Source organism: Tupaia chinensis, unplaced genomic scaffold (assembly GCF_000334495.1).
Source record: "Tupaia chinensis unplaced genomic scaffold, TupChi_1.0 Scaffold000489_1, whole genome shotgun sequence".
Taxonomy (NCBI): domain Eukaryota; kingdom Metazoa; phylum Chordata; class Mammalia; order Scandentia; family Tupaiidae; genus Tupaia; species Tupaia belangeri.
In genome coordinates, this window is record NW_006160001.1 from 4,887,853 (window position 1) to 4,911,027 (window position 23,175).

The 23,175-nt window shown below is 36.9% G+C and overlaps 1 long non-coding RNA gene across 1 annotated transcript in view; it reads left to right on the top strand.

Annotated features, from left to right (window-relative positions):
- LOC102500478 (uncharacterized) overlaps nt 1–9,840 on the top strand; it is a 33,845-nt gene extending 24,005 nt beyond the window's left edge. Inside the window, exons 6-7 of the long non-coding RNA XR_335664.1 lie at nt 8,698–8,802; nt 9,765–9,840. This is a non-coding gene — a long non-coding RNA (uncharacterized LOC102500478). The remainder of the gene's footprint in view (nt 1–8,697; nt 8,803–9,764) is intronic.
- The last annotated feature ends 13,335 nt before the right edge of the window (nt 9,841–23,175 follow it).

The following is a 23,175-nucleotide window of genomic DNA, read 5'->3' on the forward strand; positions in this document are numbered from 1 at the left end:
AGAACACAGTAGAAAGAAAAAAAATAGCACCAAATTATTTCACAGTAAGAAAAACACATGAGCTCACAGTCACAGAATCCTCTTCCAACAGCTTAGACAGAAGTGAATACATTACCAAATGACTAAAAATTTGAGAAGAGCCTCAATGAATCAAGTAATACATCTTCAGCAAAGGAACACTGTAACTTGTCTCCAAAATGTCAGAAAAAGAATTTAGAATATTTATGGTAGAGAAATTCTGTGAGATGCAAGAGAAAAGGGACATTGAGCTCCAAGAGATGAGAAAGTCCTTCAATGATATGAAAGAAGAATTGGACACCATAAAAAAGAATCAAATGGAACTGTTAGATATGAAGACTGTAATACAGGAAATTAAAACCTCCCTTGAAAGTATTAAAAGCAGGTTCTACCATGCAGAAGTAGAATCTCAGAAGTAGAAGGTAAAACCAATGACCTAGAAAATATTATCAAAAATACTGAGAAAATAATGAAGGAAACTGAGGCTACCCTAGGAGAAATACTAGATACCATAAAATGCCCAAACATCCAAATAATTGGTAGCCCAGAAGGTGAAGAGACTCGTAAGGGCATTGATAATCTATTCCATGAAATCCTGCAAGAAAACTTTCCAAACCTAGAGAGGCATGCAAACATCCAGACCCAAGAAATACAAAGAATCCCAAGCAGAATCAATCTAAGAAGATCCTCTCCCTGGCACATTATAGCTAGATTGACCAAAATGACAGACAAAGAGAAGATACTAAGATTTGCAAGAGAGAAACATCAAATCACTTAGAAAAGATATCCCATCAGGCTAACAACAGATCTCTCATCAGATACAATGAAAGCAAGGAAAGAATGGGGAAATATATTCAAAGAGTTAAATGAAAAACAATTTCAACCAAGAATACTATACCTGGCAAGATTATCCTTCATATGGAAAAAGAAAATAAAAGTGTTCTCAGATAAGCAAAACCTAATAGAATTTACCAACCCCAGACCAGCTCTTCAAGAAATTCTAAAAGGGGTACTATACCAAGAAAACTAAAGAGAGACAGACAGCAATAAGAGAACAAAAAAAGAACCAAGAATATGGCCAACTTAATGTTAGAGAGAAGTCTGGAAATATAAAAAATAACATTGAATGTTAATGGATTAAATTCACTGATCAATAGACACAGATTGGCTGACTGAATTAAAAATCAGAAACTCTCCATCTACTACCTACAAGAAACCCATCTCATGGATAAAAACATACATAGACTAAAAGCAAAGAGCTGGAAAAAGGCATTCCATGCTAATAGAAACCAGAAAAGTGTGGGACCCCTATACTGATTATGGACAAAATGAACTTTAAGGAAAAAAACATAAGAAGAGATAAAGAAGGGCATTATATAGTAGTAAAAGGGCTAATTCACCAAGAAGATATAATGCTTATAAATATCAATGCATTGAACTCAGGAGCACCCAAATATGTAAAGGAAAGACTGTGAGATCTAAAAAAAGTTATGGTAACACAATAATTGTTGGAGATCTCAACATAACATTGTCTCCTTTAGACAGGTCAATGAAACAAAAAATAAGCAAAGAGATTCTGGACTTAAATGCTATCATAAATCAGACTGACTTGGTAGATATCAATGGAAGTTTCCACACACACAAAAAACCCCCACAAAATGTACATTTTTCTTAGCCCCACATGATACTTTCTAGAAGATAGATCATATGATAAGGAATAAAACCAGCCTTTAAAAATTCAAAGGCATAGAAATTATATCCAGCATCTTCTTTGACCATAATGGAATTAAACTTGCTGTTAATCTCAGGGAAAACCCTGAAAAATACACAAATTCATGGAAACTAAATAACCTACTTCTGAATGACTTCATGACTACTGAAGATATTAAAACAGAAATCAAAATAGTCATGGAAATAAATGATAATGAATACACAAGTTTTCATAATTTATGGGACACTGAAAAGCAGTCATAAGAGGGAAGTTCATAGCAATTAGTGTGCACAAGAAAAAGATGGATAGATGGCAAAAGTACAACCTAATATAGTGCCTCAGGAAATTGGAAAAACAAAAACAGAAAAATCCCAAAAATGCCAGGAGAAAAGAAATGATAAAGATTTGAGCAGAAATAAATGAAATGGAAAATAAGTCAATTATACAGAAAATAAATGAAAGTAAAAGCTGGTTATTTGAAAAGATAAACAAGATTGACAAACCACTGTCTAGACTAATTAAGAAGAGAGAAAAGAACCAGATGAATCCAATTCACAATGAATTAGGCAACATTACAACAGACATAACAGAAATACAAAATATCATTAGAGGATACTATGAGTGACTAAAAGCCCACAAAGAAGAAAACCTGGATGAGATAGACAAATTCCTGGAGACGTATAATTGACCAAAATTGACTCAAGAGGACATCAAAAGCCTGAACAGACCTATCGCAAGCAATGAGATTGAATCAGTAATAAATATTCCCTCAACAATGAAAAGTCCAGAATGAGATAGACAAATTCCTGGAGACGTATAATTGACCAAAATTGACTCAAGAGGACATCAAAAGCCTGAACAGACCTATCGCAAGCAATGAGATTGAATCAGTAATAAATATTCCCTCAACAATGAAAAGTCCAGATCCTGATGACTTCACTGCTGAATTTTACAAAACTTTTTTTTTTTTTTTTGGAGAGATTTTCACTGTAGGGCGCGTGCGCTCGCCAGACAGACAGAGAGAGACATAGAGACAGAAAGCAAGAAATCACCCCCCAGGGGGGATGGTCACGCCGCAATCCCTTCTCCTCCATTCTCCTCTCGGGATCTTGGGCACGCACGCACACATGCCCGGCATGAGTTTTAAGCCACCGGGTCCAGGACACGAACTGTGGTCGACTACGTGGGAGTCCAGCGACATAGCCATTACGCTAACTGCTGGTTCCCAATTTTACAAAACTTTTAAAGAAGAGATAATCCCCATCCTACTCACATTATTGCTAGAGACCCAAAAGGAAAGAACCCTTCCAAATTCATTCTATGAAGCCTCCATTACCTTTACTCCCCAAACAGATACAGATACGACAAAAAAGGAGAACTGCAGACCTATATCTGATGAATATAGATGCAAAAATTCTCACTAAGATACTTGCTAACAGAATATAAAAAAAGATTATTCATCACAACCAGATAGGCTTTATTCCAGGGATGCAAGGGTGGTTCAACATACACAAAACCATAAATGTAATACACCATATTAACAGAAAGAAAGATAAAAATCATATAATCATTTCAATTGGTGCAGGAAAAGCATTTGACAAAATACAATATATTTTAATGATTAAGACTCTCAGTAAAATTGACATAGAAGGATCGTTACTCAGTATAATAAGAGCCATCTATGAAAAACCTATAGCTAACATTATACTGAATGGAGAAAAGCTAAAAGCTTTTCCACTAAAAACTGGTATAAGACAAGGCTGTCCACTTTCTCTGCTCTTATTCAACATAGTACTGAAAGTCCTAGCCAATGTGATCAGACAGAAGAAAGAAATAAAAGGCATTCCAATATCGAAAGAAGAGCTGAAACTATCTCTTTTTTGCAGATGACATGATTGTATACATAGAAGATCCAATAATATCCATGCAAAAACTTCTTGAAATAATAAATGCATACAGTTAAGTGGCTGAATACAAAATTAACATGCAAAAATCTATAGCATTTCTATAAACAACCAACAAGCAGACAAAGACAGAACCGCAGAAAGTAATCCCATTTGCCGTAACCACAAGAAGTATAAGATACTTAGGAATAAAACTAACCAAAAAGTCAAAGATTTCTATGAGGAAAACTATAAAAACATTAAAAAGGAAATTGAAAAGGACACAAAAAAGTGGAAGAACATCCCATGTTTCTGGATTGGTGGAATTAACATAATCAAAATGGCAATCCTACCCAAATTAATCTACATATTTACTGCAATCCCTATAAAATTACTAGAGACATTCTTCACAGATCTAGAAAAGACAGTCATAGAATTTGTTTGGAATAATAAAAGAATGCCAGAGCCATTTTGTGCAAGAAGAGCAGAGTAGGTAGCATTTCACTTCCTGATCCCAAAACATATTACAAAGCTGTGATAATCAAAACAGTGTGGTATTGGTACAAAAACAAACATGAGGCTAGAAAAGACAGTCATAGAATTTGTTTGGAATAATAAAAGAATGCCAGAGCCATTTTGTGCAAGAAGAGCAGAGTAGGTAGCATTTCACTTCCTGATCCCAAAACATATTACAAAGCTGTGATAATCAAAACAGTGTGGTATTGGTACAAAAACAAACATGAGGCCCAATGGAACAGAGAAGAGACCCCAGAAATAAACCCCAAAACATAGAGCCAACAGATCTTTGACAAAGTGTACTAGTCAATCCAGTGAGAAAAGGAAAACCTATTTTGCAAATGGTGCTGGAAAAAACTAGGTATCCACTTGCAGAAAGATGAATCAGAACCTCTATCTGACACCATTAACAAAAATCAACTCAAAGTGGATCAAAGATCTAAACATAAGACCGCAGACTATAAAACTACTGGTGGAAAACACTAGAAAGACTCTGGGGTAGGCCAATACTTCTTAAGTAAGATCCCCGAAGCACAGGCAATAATCTCCAAAATAGACAGGTGGAATTACATAAGATTAAGAAGTTTATGCACAGCAAGGAACACTGTAATTAGTGTGAATAAACAATCCTTGGAAAGGGAGAGAATTTGTGCTAACTGTGCCTCAGATAAAGGACTGATAACAAGACTACACAGGGCACTCAAGTGGCTTACCAGGAAGAGAAAGATTAACCCAATTAAAAAATGGGAAAATGAGTTCAATATACAACTCTCTCAGGAAGACATACAAACGGGCAAAAAGCATATGAAGAAATGCTCAACATCCCTCATCATTAGGGAGATGCAGATCAAAACCATAATGAGATACCACCTATCCCCTGTCAGAATGGTGGAGATTAAAAAATAATAATAAGTGCTAGAGGAGATGTGGTGAAAGGGGAACTTCCTACACTGTTGGTGGGAATGTAAATTGGTCCAGTCACTGTGGAGAACAACACGGAGGTTCATCAAAGACCTTCAAATAGACCTACTGTATGATCCAGCATTTTTACTCCTGGGTATCTACCCAAAGGACAGGAGAATGCTCAGTTAGAAAAGTGCTTGCAAATTTATATTCATTTCAGCATTTTTCACAATTGCTAAGACATGGAACCAAACCAAATGTCCACAAACAAAAGAATGGATTGCAAAAGTGTGGCACATATACTCCACAGAATACTACACAGTCATAAAAAAACAACAAGGCCCTAGAATTTGATAGAAAGTGAACAAATATGGAAAATTTGGTGCTGAGTGAAGCAAGTCAGGCTATGAAAGAGAGACATTGTATGTCTCCACCTAACATATACCAACTATCTGCACTCTATGGTAGAGACTGAAAGACTGGAGACATAAAAACATCAAAAATTGTTATGAATATGGGACCAGTAGTTAGTGTAATGGCTATGTCGCTGGACTCCCACGTAGTCGACCACAGTTCGCGTCCTGGACCCGGTGGCTTAAAACTCACGCCGGGCGTGTGTGCGTGTGTGCCCAAGATCCTGAGAGGAGAATGGAGGAGAAGGGATTGCGGCGTGGCCATCCCCCAAAGACATTGTATGTCTCCACTTAATATATACCGACTATCCACACTCCATGGGGGACTGAAAAAATGGAGGACATAAAAAGCATTGAAAATTGCTATGGACTCTAGAGACAAAGTGAAAGAAGAGTGTGGGAAGGGAAGAGCATAGGAAAGGAAATTTGGGGAAAACATAGACAGGTAAGACATTTGTGGGGCACAGATAGGGTTTATTATTTGTTGATGAAGATGTGTATAGTATTTTCAACTGGGCTGGACTGAAGTGTATATAATGCTGGGTAAAGTCTCTTTACAGTCTAAATGATGTATAGTGATTAAATGTAAAAATAATAATTTAAAAAAGTGAAAAAATCTCATAAGAGCATGGATTTCTTTATTTTTAAAAGTAAAAGGTATTTAGTTAGGGACACACAAGTGAAGAATTACTATAATTATTTATATTATTTTTTCCAGTAAATTGTTCTATTTATCTACTTACGAACTCTTTTATTTACAATACAACTTCTTTCCTATGTATCTATTTTTTGGACATTTATAATAATGAAACACTGGTTTGTGACTTGGGCATGTAAGCTATCAGTTCACTTGAAGGTTAAATCACTCTTTTCACAACTTGACACTTTTCACAACTTTTTAAAAATTCATTGTCATTATTTTATTTTATATTGTTGAAGTTGTCCAGAGATGGAGGTAGTGAGAGAGAGAGAGGAGAGAGAAAGTGAGAAAGCAAGCTGCCATGTCCGGGGCTTACACCGCAGTCAGCAATGTGGGAGTCTAGCTGCCTTAATCACCATGCCACCTGCTGGGCTCCACAACTCGTTCCAAGTGATGTGGTTGGTAGTACTATGGTGAACAGTGTCACTGTGAGGCTGCCTTCACATGACAAAAGTTCCCAGTTCATGTCCAGAGACCTTCCTGCATACACAGAAACATACATGTCCATGATCTTGGGCTGCTGGAGCTCGGAGTGAATCTTGGCATCAAACGCTGTTGGGAGTGCTCTCTCTGTTTCTCTCACTCGTGAAATAAATCATTTAAAAATTTATCATGAGATATTATAAATCATTTTTATAATTTTTTTGTTGTATGGTCTGCTTCTTTTTTCAATTCTTCTGGATTAATCTTTTGTTGTTTGTTTAAAATTTTTTAATTATTATTCATACATTAAATAGCTATACATCATTTAGATTGTGAAGAGACTTAACCCAGCCTGATATAAACCTCAGTCCAACCCAGCTGAGACTTTTATACACATCCTTGTCAACAGATAAAAAACCTTATCTGTGTCCCACAAGTGTCTTACCCCTCCATTTTCTTCCCGAATTTCCTTTCCTACAGTCTTTCCCTCCCACACTGTCTTTCCACTTTGTCTCTAGTGTCCATTATAAGTTTTTTTTTGAGAGGTTTTTGCTATAGGACACATGCACTCACCAGAAAGACAGAGAGAAACAGAAAGTGAGAAATCACCTTCCAGGGGGTATGGCCACACCACAATCCCTTTTTCCTCCATTCTCCTCTCAGGATCTTGGGCATGCACACACATGTGTCCAGTGTGAGTTTAAGCCACTGGGTCTGGTACTCGAACTGCAGTCAACTACTTGGGAGTCCAGCCATGTAGCCATTACGCCAAATGCTAGTCCCCAATTTTTAATGCTTTTATTTTCTCCAGTCTTTAAGTCTCTACCATAGAGTGTGGACAGTCCATACATGTTAATTAGAGACATACAGTGTCTCTCTTTCATAGCCTGACTTGCTTCACTCAGCAACAAATCTTCCACATTCGTCCATTTTCTATCAAATTTCAGACCTTGTTGTTTTTTATGGCTGAATAGTATTCCATGGAGTCTATGTGCCATAATTTTTGAATCCATTCATCCGTTTGTGGACATTTGGTTTGGTTCCATGTCTTAGCAATCATGAATAATTCTTGAAATGAAAATAGTTGTGCAAGCGCTTTTCCAACTGAGTGCTCTCCTGTCCTTTGGGTAGATACCCAGGAGTGGAATTGCTGGATCATATGGTAGTTTTATTTGAAGATCTTTGAGGAACCTCTTTGTTGTTCTCCATAGTGGCTGGACCTATTTACATTCCCACCAACAGTGTAATCTTACAGTTTTTATTTCATGTGTTTTTACCTTATTGGTCTAGGAATTATAGAGTCAATTTTTATGCTTCTGTATAACACATAGAAGGTAGAAAACAGGGTTTTTCAGGATAAATAAAACTCTTCTATATGATACTGAATGATGGACATATTATACAGTCTTCAAGATCCATAGAATGTACTACATCATAAATGAACCCAATTATTAAACTATAGACTGTAGGTGATTAAAAACACACACACACACAAAATGAATAAACAAACCCTCTCTCGCACAAAACACATCGTTGGAAATTAACTAGTGGTATATGCACATACACACACATCTCACATGCACTTTTATAAAATCAACCCATCAAGGACAAAATCAGAGTAGAGATTTAAAAATATTTGGTATTGAGCAATGATTAAAACATTACATATAAAAATTTGTGGGGCATAGTTAAAAATGTTAACTAAAGTTAAAAATATTAACTAAAAATGTATAGCCTCAAATGCCTACATTAGAAGATAAAAACTAATAATAACTAAAGAATTAGAAATGATTAGCAAAATAAAAAAGAAGAAAAAATTTAGAATTGAAATAAATTAATTATTTTAAGAAACAGAGAAGATCAAAAGAGAAGTATATGTTATATAGTAAGATGTCTACAGCCATTTGTTTTTATTATATTTATTTAAGTGTATAGAGGCATTGAAAATGCATTTTCTCCACTTAAGATGTGGAAAACTGCTTTGTGGTTCTTTTAATCTAAAAAATTAGAGTCACTCATGGTGACTCACTTCACTCTTTGAGACCTGGTATACCTAATATATAAAATGAAGATTTGGGACAAAATGTCATGTCCATGTCTATTTATCTTTCTGGGATTTTACTTTTCTAGGGTCTTGATTGAAGCAACAGTTTCCCTAACATAAAATTCAGCTTGTAGACTGTTATAATATGGATTACAAGTGTCTGCTTTGAAACCTGGGAACTGCAAAACATGGTGAGTTATACCTACACAGCACATGAAGTTATTATATGTTACTATTACTAGTAGCAGTTGTAGTGCAAATTTATACTGAAGTTAATTGTCTTGCTACTACTATCTCCTTTTACTGTGGTTACAATTAGTTCACAACTAAATTCTCAGCATTAAAAACAGAAGTCTTTCTCCTCTTCACATTTCTTTCTTGAGAAATTTATAACTCTCTTCTAAGGCACTTTATAGAAGCTGAAGGTTGCTGCTAAATGTCCCTACGGCAAAATGGCTAACAACCTGCTAGTTAAATGATTATCATGTTCACTTACTCAAGGAGTTCTGGTCTGAAAGAAAAGTAAGGCAGGCTCTCTCATTTCTCTTGTAAGTAGTATAACACAGAAAATCCATTTTCCTTTTCATAGAGGAAAAAGGTCAGAGTACATTTCTGTTCATAATATATAAACATCTTCCTTTAGCTTTCTTTTTATTACCCTTCTATAACATTGTGGAAAGGATGAATTATAGCTTGAAACAAGATCCAACAGTCACTCTTTTGTCTTCTATCTGCTCACTCTTTGTTTCTTTATCTTTCTTTCTTCTTCCTTTCTTTTTTGAGAGATTTTTGCAATAGAGCTTGTGCACTGGCCAGAGAAACATAGAGAACCAGAGAGACAGAAAGTGAGAAATCATCCTGGAGGGGATGGCCACACCATAATCCTTTCTTCTCCACTCTCCTCTTGGGATTTTGAGCATTGCACACACATGTGCCTGGCATGAGTTTTAAACAGCCAGGTCCTGGACTCAAACCCCGACTATGTGGGAGTCCAGCTATGTAACCGTTACACTATCTGGTTGTCTCTCTATCTGTTCTTTCTAAACCAGTGGTTCTCAAAGTCTTGGTAGCCCGTTCAGGGAATCTATGTAGTCCAAACTATTTTCCTAATGTTTTTAGATGTTATTTTCCTTCTTTCCTTTCATTCTTCCAGTAGGGTACAGTGGCATTTCCCAGGAGCCACATGACATGTAACATCACAGCAGAATGGAATGCAGAAACAGGTATGAGAATCTAAATGTCTTCCATTAAGCCAAACGTTACAGATATTTGCAGGGCTGGATGGTGGCACAGAGGTAAAACTCTATTCTCTGTGAAGGAGACCCATGGAGGAAGTTGCCAACTCGAGGCTGGAGACCTCTCTGAATACACTAGGCATGCTGTGCCCATGATCCAGGCTTCTGCCCATGAGGCCAGGGATGAACCACAGTATTAAGACCTGGGTGCTGTATCTCTCTTACACCATGGAATACATAAATGGACCTAAAAAGCACTTCAAGACATTTGCCAAGGTCTGAACCAATGTCACTCTTTTCATAAAATATTTTTGGCTTTGGAAAACACATTTTCCACAGCAATATGTTACTTACATTAATGTCAGAAGTCTATTATTTAAAAAGTTAATTAATAATAAATGTTTAAATTTATCAGTTTTAATTTTTGATGTGGCAAATGTCAATAGGTAATAATCTACATAGGCAAAAGCTCTTTATAATGTTTAAGGGTATAAAGAGCTCTTGAGACCAAAAATTGAGTACTTCTTTAAGTAGTTCCTGCTGTAGCTAAGAGGCAAATTTTAGAAATAGAAGCATCTAAATTCCAGAGGAAAGGAACAGAAACATTTAAATGTCTAGCTAACCCAAAGGACAGGGTAGAGCACTTGGAAAATATCCCTCAGCTTCTTTAACAATTTAGACTCCACATGAATAACAAACAAACTTTAATTCCAAACCATGTATGAGAACAGACTGGAACTATAAAGGAAGAGTTGAGGGTACATGAGAAAGGGATCAAAATGTACTTTAGATCTGTAATACTCTAAACATAATATTTGTTTAATACCCAATGAATTATAGCCCTTAAATGTGTAGGGTTGGTATAAGCATAGCATCTGTGTATATGCTATGATGTTTACTGTTTCAAACATATTATCTTGTTATCCAGTCCTGTATGGGGCTGGCAATGCAGACTGCAGAGGTTTAGGTAAGAAACTCCAGAATTCCAGACTGTCTGGATTCGAGTATCAGTTTTTCAGGATACTTAATTTTCCCATGTTTAGTCTCCTTGTCAACAAATGGGGTCAGTAGCAAAGGGCAACTACTTCATAGGGCTGCTATAAAGATCAAATGAGTTAATTTTGTTAAGTGCATAGTGCAGTGCTTGGCCTATGTATGAGCTATGCAAATGTTCAGTTAATCAATAAGTAAATCCAGAACTGCCAGGTTAGAGGCTATGAAGAAGAAAAGACTTGGACTGAGACGCAAACAGAATATTAGGAGCAGATCAAGACAAGTTACTAAGTAGAAAACACAGACGCCAGACTCTGGGGTTGGAATGAGCCCATGGACAAATCTCACACCAAGGTGTCAAAACTCAATAGAATAAGGTGCTTCAGAACTGAGAATGTGGGTTGAGGCAAACAAACTCTCATGAGAAATGTTTCACAGAGATTTAGCCTCTCTCAAAGGTCTGAAGGAGACTTTGCCTGTGCAAGCTGAATTCCACTGATTTTTCATTTGTTTATTTAAGACAGGATCTCACTTTGTTACCATCTTCCTGCATCAGCTGGGACGATAGCTGGGATCACGGTGTGCCACTATGATGCCTGGTTCTTTCGTAGACAAGGTCTTTATAGCCTAGAGCAGCCTCAATCTCGCCATCCTCCTGCCTCAGCCTCCCCAAGCAGTTGGGATTGCAGGAATCAAACTCGGGCCTCCCATGTGGTCCCAGACTGTGAGCACAGCCTTAGCCTGTTCCACAGCCTGTTTGAAGGCACACCTCTTTTAACGCAACATCTGCCCCTTTGGCTATAAAAAATGACCACCACCACTTGATGGCACTGTGTTCAAATCACACAAAGCACACATAACCATTTTACATTGCTAGGTCATTTCTTAATACACATAAAAATGTATGAGGCAAACAAACTCTCATGAGAAATGTTTCACAGAGATTTAGCCTCTCTCAAAGGTCTGAAGGAGACTTTGCCTGTGCAAGCTGAATTCCACTGATTTTTCATTTGTTTATTTAAGACAGGATCTCACTTTGTTACCATCTTCCTGCATCAGCTGGGACGATAGCTGGGATCACGGTGTGCCACTATGATGCCTGGTTCTTTCGTAGACAAGGTCTTTATAGCCTAGAGCAGCCTCAATCTCGCCATCCTCCTGCCTCAGCCTCCCCAAGCAGTTGGGATTGCAGGAATCAAACTCGGGCCTCCCATGTGGTCCCAGACTGTGAGCACAGCCTTAGCCTGTTCCACAGCCTGTTTGAAGGCACACCTCTTTTAACGCAACATCTGCCCCTTTGGCTATAAAAAATGACCACCACCACTTGATGGCACTGTGTTCAAATCACACAAAGCACACATAACCATTTTACATTGCTAGGTCATTTCTTAATACACATAAAAATGTATTTGGAATATTTTGAGGTAGGGAGAAAGGATGAAGAATTAGAAAGAAAATGCATTATCACATTTTTTTCCAGGGGAAATTTAATTACTATTTGAATAAAAAGAATTTCTACTTACTCTGGCATTTATATTAATCTGTGGTAATCTCATTAAGTAAGTCAAAATGTTTTTGAAAGCACTCTTGGTAAGTACTTTATAATCGTTGTTTATTCAATGTACTAACTTTTTTTTTTTTTTTTTTTACTAATCTTTCTCAAAGCTAGGGCCTTGCTAACACATGTTAAATTTATCATCTACAGTGCATATGTAATTGTATAATTCTTTTAAAAACAACAGACTTTTAGCTTGTGTATTCAAAAGTAAATAATGGGTTTATTATTTTAAAGCTAGACACAATTTAATTTCCTACAATTAAATATGTCACAACATGGCAGAGTTTTAATGGCAATTCCTTTGTTTCTATAAAGCTCTAGATGAGGTGGGAGGAATTATTTCCTGAATGCGTAGTATGTTATTGTCCCTTCCACACAAATGCAAGATCCAGTCACCATTTTTAAGCTTATTACATAACTCCAGAATTGTAGGAATTAACTTTTCAGTACAGTGCACTTCACATAGTAGGAATCTAATAGATGTACAGATAATGACTATAATGGATACTTTTCTTCTGGAAATAAAGTAGAGGAGCACCACCATTTAAAAGTTTTAAAGAAATTCCTTTCCTTGAGATATTACATTAGGAAACATGATGCTGTGTGGTAGAGTACATCTTCTCATTTTTCTGTTCCTCTTTAAGAACACTGCAGAAACGTTCAATAGACATATTTGCTTTTGTTTAGAGAGACACTTGAACTGAAAACATGTACTTTGCGTGTATGCATGCGTATGTATATGTGTATGTGAGACTACTTATGCTTTCAATGTGATGTCTCTGTTAAGAGCTTGTGAAGTATGATGTATAAACAGATTTTTTAGGCAGCCTCTAGCTTGAAACATAAGGCACTGGACTCCCATATGGCTGACCAAGATTCAAGTCCTGAACTTGATGGTTTGCTGTCTCACTTTACCTCTCTCTCTCTCTGATGAGTGGATGTTCTCTATAGCAAATTAAAAATAATGATAATGATAAATAAAATTAAATAAATAAATCTTAAAAAATAGAATACAAGGTGACAAAAGTTATACACCTGTCTCTTATTTCTTTTAAAAGAAAACTTTTATGGAGTGCTTAATAATGCATTTGTAAAGCCTCAGGAGAAAGTTAAATTTGTTTTTTAAGGAGATTTTGGATGAGAACCTGGTAAGTCTGCCCTTTCCATGTCCATCAGCCCAGTTCAAACACCAATGGACAAAACCCAGGGTGGGGTGGGGACAGCCTGATGGTCACAGCTCAGTCAGAACTGAGACTAGATGCAGCTAACACCCTGAGCTCAGGGCTTGGCATGGAGTGAGCCCTCATTGATACAATGGTAATAGATAAAATTCCTATTTTAGAATGTAGAGTCTGAGAAAGCAATGGGTTTCTCCATTCTTTTTACCTTGCCTGGTGTTTTTTGTTTTGTTTTGTTTTGTTTCGTTTTGTTTTACCTTTCTTCTCCTTGCTTCAAGGGGTCTTAATTCATAGATTCAACAAATATTTATTGGGTGCCCCTTCCATGCCACTCACTGTTTCAGGTGCTGGCAGACAATATTGGAATTTATTTGAGCCCCATAATCCTGGAAAATAGCAAAAGTTAAGAAATTCCTCTCCCTCTTTTGGTTTCCAGAAAGCAGATTACTGCAAAGAACCACCCTTCTTAATATGACTTAGAAAAGACTAAATGATGACCCCCTTTGCTTGCCTCAAAGGCCAGACACAGATTCCCCAAATGCCCACTTCCTGACTTGTAAATGATAACACATATTCATAAACTGTCCCCATTGTCCAGTCTGGTAAAAATGATTATGAATCTAAATTAACTGAAGTTTAGTTAGGCTTCTCTTCTTTTCCCTGGAAGAAACTGAACTTTAGAGTACCTTGAACGTTGGAATGTGGAATAATCCCTCTTTCTCTCCTTAATGGCAAGAATGGGCTGATCTCAAGGAAACATTTCTTAATCAACTATTTCATCATAACACCTGCTCTTCTCATGTTGCATTCCTGGTTCCCTCTAGCCTCATTTAGTCCCTATAAAATGAAGTTCTTTTCTTCTTTCTCCTCCTTTTTTTTTGTTAATCCATTCTTTTTTTTTTCTTTTATGAGAGAGGGACAAAGACCCCTAACAAAGGCTTGCCATACTGCCATCTTTCTCCTGGTCTTCCAGTCAGCTGGAATCAAAGTGTACCAGGCATGTTCAGGTCAACCTGAGATCTGAACCATAGACCTCCCCATATGGCTCCATCATCTCAAATAGGCACTCTACTGCCTGTGCCACAGAAGCTGGGGTGGAAACCTCTTTTCTATCTGACCGTTGAGATGTTTTCGGATCTCATGTTTGGCATATTATCCCTATGGCAAGAGCTCCTTTATTGACATAGTCCCTTTTGTCCTATGAGAATAATCTTTTTGAATAAAATTTCTCCACACTGAATTTCAGGGTTTTTTTCCCCCAATTTATTTATTTGCATTCATTCACTGTACATCATTACAGCATACAAAATGAGATTTTCCATCCAGAGTACACTGTATATTGTCTCAATCAAGTACATCAACAAACATGTTATTGTCAGCAAATGATCTTCCATTTCTTGTTTTCTGTATGTTTTGCTTTTTTTCCCCCCATCCTTGATTCCCTATCTCTCACCCTCTGCCATCTCCCACTCTCCTCCCTCACTGTCTCTGGTATCTATGTTTGCTTTCTATACTGTTTTCCCCCCACATTTTATTGAATTACCAAAGACCCTAATCAATCCAAATAACCTCCTAGCACACACAGGTGACACACACATTTCCATAAACACAAGTCTAACTTTACGCATCCTATAAAGTAGCACCTAGCTGGGGCTACATATCCTACTGCAGTCATTGAATAGATATATTTTTTTTCCTGATTTTTTTTTTTTTTTGCATAACAGGCATTACATCAGTATAGAGAACATACAAATATTTCTACCCTCTTGTTATTAACATCCACAGGAGAGACAGACAATAGGGAAAAAATATTGGTAGTCTTGTGATAATTGTTTGGAAGAAAAAATCAAAGTAAGGAAAGAAATTATTAAATATGAGCAGTGTCTTAATTTATGCTACCATAACAAAATATCTGAGACTGGGTAATTTATAAGGAATTGAAATATATTGTCTCACAATTCTACAGTAATGGAAGTCCAAGATCAAGGTGCCAGGTTCACTGTCTGGTGAGAGCCCTCTTCCTTGCTTCCAAGATGGTGCCTTGTAGCTGGATCCTCTAGAGGGGAAGAACTCTGTGTCCTCACATGGCAGAAGACAAAAATGAGCCTGCACTAAGCCAGTTCCTTTCAGCTCTTTCATAAAGCACTAATGATGCATAAGGACAGAGCCCTTATGATAATCAGTTACCACAAGGCCCTACAACTTAATCAATGACAATAGGGATTAAGTTTTAATAGGAATTTTGTAGGGGACACAATCAAACCATAGCAGACAGTTTTAGTTTTGCATTGAGTGGTCTAGGAAGGTCTTATGAAGTTGACTTTTCAGAAAACAAGGCATCAGATATTTAAGGAAAGGATATTGTAGGCCTTGGGATGGACACATGCCTAGAATTATGTAAGGAACAGCCAGAGAGATTATATATAGGAGCAGGTTTCCCAGAACACTTGTTTCATTCCTTTTGACAGAGGCATGGAATCCTGTAGTGAGGTGGGTTTTATTCATGTCATGAGGATACTTTTTTTGCCCTTAATGATGTGCAGCAGAGGGACGGTCTTATGCCAAGCTCCCTCTTGACTGTTGAGGAGGCTGCATCAATGATAATGCTTACCAATGCAGTGAGACCTAAGGGGTTGAATGCCTTTGGGCACAGTTTTTCAAAACCACTAGATTTTCCGTTTTCAAAGCTAGCTATATAGCTTGGCCACAAATAGTAAATCAAAAGAATAGATGAAGACCTTTCCATCACAAAATAAATAAAGGTCTTATTAGCTTGGTGACAAATGGAAGAGGAATAACAGAACACAAACAAAAGAGTTTCTGTATTTGGTACCTCTCCTGTGGAGTAGATGATGAAACCTTTGAATAGGTTTGAGAATCTTAGATCAGTGTGTATTTGTACATCACTTTCTTTATGAGAAACTCCAGAAAGTTTATGAGCTTTTCAGAGTAGCCTTATTCTGGTCTTCCGTCTTCCTGCCTATCCAAGCATACAGGTAACCATATATTACAGAAAACACAGTAGAATGATATACTCAGGCAGGGAGAATGGAGGATTTCTCCTCATAACCATCCTGCCCACAGCAATTGAAAGGCTCCAAAAAGTTAATGTGAAAATGGAATTAAAGTATGAGTGTATTTTGATGCAAACTGATTTTGAAATCCATGCATAATTTTTCATAATACATAGTGTTCATAGATTTCTTGAAAATGCACGTACAGAGTCTGAAAAAGTGCAGAAAAATAAGCACATGTTCTCTCCAGCTCTTTTGAATTAGGATAAAATAGCTGAGAGGGAACATGTACTCTCCAGAGAGACAGAGAAAGAAAGGGAAACATTGCTTCCCCAGGGGGGATAGCCATACCACAATCCCTTCTCCTTTTTTTTTTGTTAATCCATTCTTTTTTTTTTCTTTTATGAGAGAGGGACAAAGACCCCTAACAAAGGCTTGCCATACTGCCATCTTTCTCCTGGTCTTCCAGTCAGCTGGAATCAAAGTGTACCAGGCATGTTCAGGTCAACCTGAGATCTGAACCATAGACCTCCCCATATGGCTCCATCATCTCAAATAGGCACTCTACTGCCTGTGCCACAGAAGCTGGGGTGGAAACCTCTTTTCTATCTGACCGTTGAGATGTTTTCGGATCTCATGTTTGGCATATTATCCCTATGGCAAGAGCTCCTTTATTGACATAGTCCCTTTTGTCCTATGAGAATAATCTTTTTGAATAAAATTTCTCCACACTGAATTTCAGGGTTTTTTTCCCCCAATTTATTTATTTGCATTCATTCACTGTACATCATTACAGCATACAAAATGAGATTTTCCATCCAGAGTACACTGTATATTGTCTCAATCAAGTACATCAACAAACATGTTATTGTCAGCAAATGATCTTCCATTTCTTGTTTTCTGTATGTTTTGCTTTTTTTCCCCCCATCCTTGATTCCCTATCTCTCACCCTCTGCCATCTCCCACTCTCCTCCCTCACTGTCTCTGGTATCTATGTTTGCTTTCTATACTGTTTTCCCCCCACATTTTATTGAATTACCAAAGACCCTAATCAATCCAAATAACCTCCTAGCACACACAGGTGACACACACATTTCCATAAACACAAGTCTAACTTTACGCATCCTATAAAGTAGCACCTAGCTGGGGCTACATATCCTACTGCAGTCATTGAATAGATATATTTTTTTTCCTGATTTTTTTTTTTTTTTGCATAACAGGCATTACATCAGTATAGAGAACATACAAATATTTCTACCCTCTTGTTATTAACATCCACAGGAGAGACAGACAATAGGGAAAAAATATTGGTAGTCTTGTGATAATTGTTTGGAAGAAAAAATCAAAGTAAGGAAAGAAATTATTAAATATGAGCAGTGTCTTAATTTATGCTACCATAACAAAATATCTGAGACTGGGTAATTTATAAGGAATTGAAATATATTGTCTCACAATTCTACAGTAATGGAAGTCCAAGATCAAGGTGCCAGGTTCACTGTCTGGTGAGAGCCCTCTTCCTTGCTTCCAAGATGGTGCCTTGTAGCTGGATCCTCTAGAGGGGAAGAACTCTGTGTCCTCACATGGCAGAAGACAAAAATGAGCCTGCACTAAGCCAGTTCCTTTCAGCTCTTTCATAAAGCACTAATGATGCATAAGGACAGAGCCCTTATGATAATCAGTTACCACAAGGCCCTACAACTTAATCAATGACAATAGGGATTAAGTTTTAATAGGAATTTTGTAGGGGACACAATCAAACCATAGCAGACAGTTTTAGTTTTGCATTGAGTGGTCTAGGAAGGTCTTATGAAGTTGACTTTTCAGAAAACAAGGCATCAGATATTTAAGGAAAGGATATTGTAGGCCTTGGGATGGACACATGCCTAGAATTATGTAAGGAACAGCCAGAGAGATTATATATAGGAGCAGGTTTCCCAGAACACTTGTTTCATTCCTTTTGACAGAGGCATGGAATCCTGTAGTGAGGTGGGTTTTATTCATGTCATGAGGATACTTTTTTTGCCCTTAATGATGTGCAGCAGAGGGACGGTCTTATGCCAAGCTCCCTCTTGACTGTTGAGGAGGCTGCATCAATGATAATGCTTACCAATGCAGTGAGACCTAAGGGGTTGAATGCCTTTGGGCACAGTTTTTCAAAACCACTAGATTTTCCGTTTTCAAAGCTAGCTATATAGCTTGGCCACAAATAGTAAATCAAAAGAATAGATGAAGACCTTTCCATCACAAAATAAATAAAGGTCTTATTAGCTTGGTGACAAATGGAAGAGGAATAACAGAACACAAACAAAAGAGTTTCTGTATTTGGTACCTCTCCTGTGGAGTAGATGATGAAACCTTTGAATAGGTTTGAGAATCTTAGATCAGTGTGTATTTGTACATCACTTTCTTTATGAGAAACTCCAGAAAGTTTATGAGCTTTTCAGAGTAGCCTTATTCTGGTCTTCCGTCTTCCTGCCTATCCAAGCATACAGGTAACCATATATTACAGAAAACACAGTAGAATGATATACTCAGGCAGGGAGAATGGAGGATTTCTCCTCATAACCATCCTGCCCACAGCAATTGAAAGGCTCCAAAAAGTTAATGTGAAAATGGAATTAAAGTATGAGTGTATTTTGATGCAAACTGATTTTGAAATCCATGCATAATTTTTCATAATACATAGTGTTCATAGATTTCTTGAAAATGCACGTACAGAGTCTGAAAAAGTGCAGAAAAATAAGCACATGTTCTCTCCAGCTCTTTTGAATTAGGATAAAATAGCTGAGAGGGAACATGTACTCTCCAGAGAGACAGAGAAAGAAAGGGAAACATTGCTTCCCCAGGGGGGATAGCCATACCACAATCCCTTCTCCTTCACTCTCCTCTCAGGATTTTTGGCGTGCATACACAAGCACCCAGCATGAGTTTCAAGCCACTGTGTCTGGAATTCAAACTGCAGTTGTCCATGCGTGAGTCCAGTGCTTTAACGACTATGCCATCTGCTGGCCCCCTTAGAGTAACCTCGTCAGATTGAAGAGGGTGCAGACCTTCACAGGCTGTGCCTGTAGAGAAGAGGGAGAGGGTGATATCTTTATATGGCACTGAGACTCAAGAGAGGAAGACCAGCAGAGTAGGTGCCAGTGGCCATGGACCAGAATCCTCTCTCTCCAATGATGTTAGGACAATGCATAAGCTAGGGTATGCCAGGAGAGTCTCCAGGGAGAAAAGCATCAAGGAGATTGAAAGAAGCCCTGATTTCTCTGAGTACATACCAGAGATAATTAAAGCAAATGCCATTTACTCTGAATTGACCAAACTAAGTTAGCTACTATCAGGTGAAGTACGATCTTAAATGGAGATTAAAGTTTCAAGCTTTGAGCATGTAGTCTGAAAGAACAAATGAGTTACATTATTTACATTATTGGTTAGTCTTATTAGTAAATGGCAAAATCACTCCAGAGCGTAACTATTTCTGAGTTTCTGTATTCCGTTTTCCAGTGTCTGGAAGCTCAACTTTACTACAGCAGTGGTATGTAGCTTTTCAGTTCTCAGCACTCAGGAAGCACATTCCTGTTGGGCTGGTATTCATCTTGTGTCTTCTACGTGAGAATCTTTTATGGATATCCCCTCACATTGACCAGAAGTGGACATAGGCCTTCTAGTCAAGGAAAATAAAGTGTGAACAATTTCTTCTTATTGACCAACTCCAAGGAGTGCCACTCACATATCCTTCTATGTAAATAGTGGTCCCTCAAGTTTCACAATGTGAATTTAACCTCTCAAAAACAGCCATGCTTTGACCATCTAGATAGACTTCCTTCCACCTATCATTTTTTGTATGCCTATTTTATATTCTTCAGAAATATTATTTTAATCTTCACCTGATGATTTTAATAGAGATGCCATAATTTACATAACTATTTCTTTATTTTCCAGACAATAAATATACTTACAAGATTTTGGTATTAAAAAATCTTATGAGACAAACATTCTCTTATATAATTATTTCTTCACATTTGAGTTGTTGCTTTAGGATCAATTCCCAGAATAGGTCAAAGGGTATGAACATTCTCAAGGCTCTCAACACTCTGCTAAAAGTTGTTTTCTGGGAATATTGTTCTGATTTACTCTCCCATTAACCATGGATGAGAGTAGCAATTGTTTTTTTTCAGCATGGTCAGTATTGAGAAATCTCATTTATCAAATGGCAAACTGACAGAGATTAAGATAATGGCTAAACTGGAGAGTGGTGAGCTATATATTTCAAAAGGGACAATCTGTCATTGTCTTTCTAAAATGACATTAGAAATGACATGAGTGTATTCAAGGACATTAGTAATATGCACACCCTTTGAACTAGCAATTTTACTTACAATAAACTTTATAAAAGTAAATGGTAAACATGTCCAAAAAAAAGCATTTAAGAGTGTTTATTATGCTATCGCAAAATAGTAAAAATAAAGCCAATTTAAATGAATAGAGATTATTAAATAAATTATAAAATACCTGTATAAGAGAACATTATAAAACCACTGTATGTTATAGACATACATTTAACATGAAATTTTAGCAAAAAATCAGTTTTTAAAAATGTATAGTAAGTGGGGGTCGGCAGGTAGCATGGCACTGAACTCCCACATGGTCAACCGCATTTCAAGTACAGGACCTGACAGCTTTCTCCATGATAATCTTGTTTATATTACATTGAATCACATATAACTTTACAGTGTATTACAGTTCTTTTTCCAGGAGGAATATCAGTCAATATACAGACATTAAAATCCCCATTTCATCATCCAATATACTTTCATTGTTTTTCCTGATCATTATTATCATTCCAATTATTTTTAAAAATGATTATTATTTCTCATTTTGCTTGTAAAAAGACTTTACCCAACATGAAATACTTCTCAGACCGGTCCAGTTGAGAATACTATACACATCATCATCCACAGGTAATAAACTATATCTGTGTTCTACTAATGTCATGCCTCTCTATTTGTTCTCTTGCTATCTTTCTCTATACTCTTCTACTCCCCCCCCATTCCACACTGTCTTATCCTCATTAACTATTTTCACTGCTTTTATGTCCTCCACTATTTCGCTCTCTACCATAGAGTGCAGATAGTTGGTATATATTAAGTGGACACACGCAATATCTTTCTTTCATATCTTGGCTTACTTCACTCAGCAATAGATCCTCCATATCTGACCACTTTCTATCAAATGCCAGGGTCTTATTTTTTATGGCTGAGTAGTATTCTATAGAGCATATATGCCACACTTTTTCAATCCATTCATCTGTTTGTGGACATTTACGTTGGTTCCATGTTTTGGCGATCGTGAATAATGCTACAATAAACATTGATGTGCAAGTACTTTTCTGACTGAGCATTCTCCTGTCCTTTGAGTAGATACCCAGAAGTAGGATTGCTGGGATCAAATGGTAGTTCTATTTGTAAATCTTTGAGGAACCTCCATATTGTTCTCCACAGTGGCTGAACCTGTTTACATTCCCACCAACAGTGTAGGAGAGTTTCCTTTTCACCACATCCCCGCCAACACTTACCACTTTTTATATTTTCAATATTTGCCATTCTAAAAGGGTTAGTTGGTATCTCATTGTGGTTTTTATCTGCATCTCCCTTATGATGAGGGAAGATGAGCATTTCCTCAAATGCTTTTTGGCTGTTCGTATGTCTTCCTTAGAGAGATTTTTGTTCAGCTCATTTTCCCATCTTTTTTTCCCCCTTTTTTTGGAGAGGTTTTTGCTAAAGGGTGCGTGTGCTCACCAGAAAGACAGAGAAAGATAGACAGACAGAAAGCAAGAAATCACCTCCCAGGGGAGATGGCCACGCCACAATCCCTTCTCCTCCATTCTCCTTTCAGGACCTTGGACAAGCACACATACGCGCCTGGCATGAGTTTAAGCCACCGGGTCTGGGACTTGAACCACGGCATGGACATAGCCATTACGCTAACTGCTGGTTCCTCATTTTCCCATCTTTTAATTGGGTTGATCTTTTTTTTTTTTGCATCAGATGCTTGGGTTCCATGTATATTTTGATTATCAGTCCCTTGCCTGGCGGCTTGCTTTCTCGCTTTCCTCTTCTCTTTCTTTCTGTCTTTTGGTCAAATAATAATAATAATAATAATAATAATAATAATAATAATAATAAATAAAATGAAATACAGGAATAATTTTTTAAAAGGATAGTGTTGTACCAAAATGCTTAGGAGTGTTTCTAGCTTTGTTTGTTTTGTCATTATATCATACTTTTATAATTTTCCATCATGAACAAATGCTAATATGTTGTTAAACTTCTCTAATAAGATGATTTATGTCATTTATTTTATGTAGTTATAATAATAATAATAAATAAAATGAAATACAGGAATAATTTTTTAAAAGGATAGTGTTGTACCAAAATGCTTAGGAGTGTTTCTAGCTTTGTTTGTTTTGTCATTATATCATACTTTTATAATTTTCCATCATGAACAAATGCTAATATGTTGTTAAACTTCTCTAATAAGATGATTTATGTCATTTATTTTATGTAGTTTATTCAATCTATCCTCTATG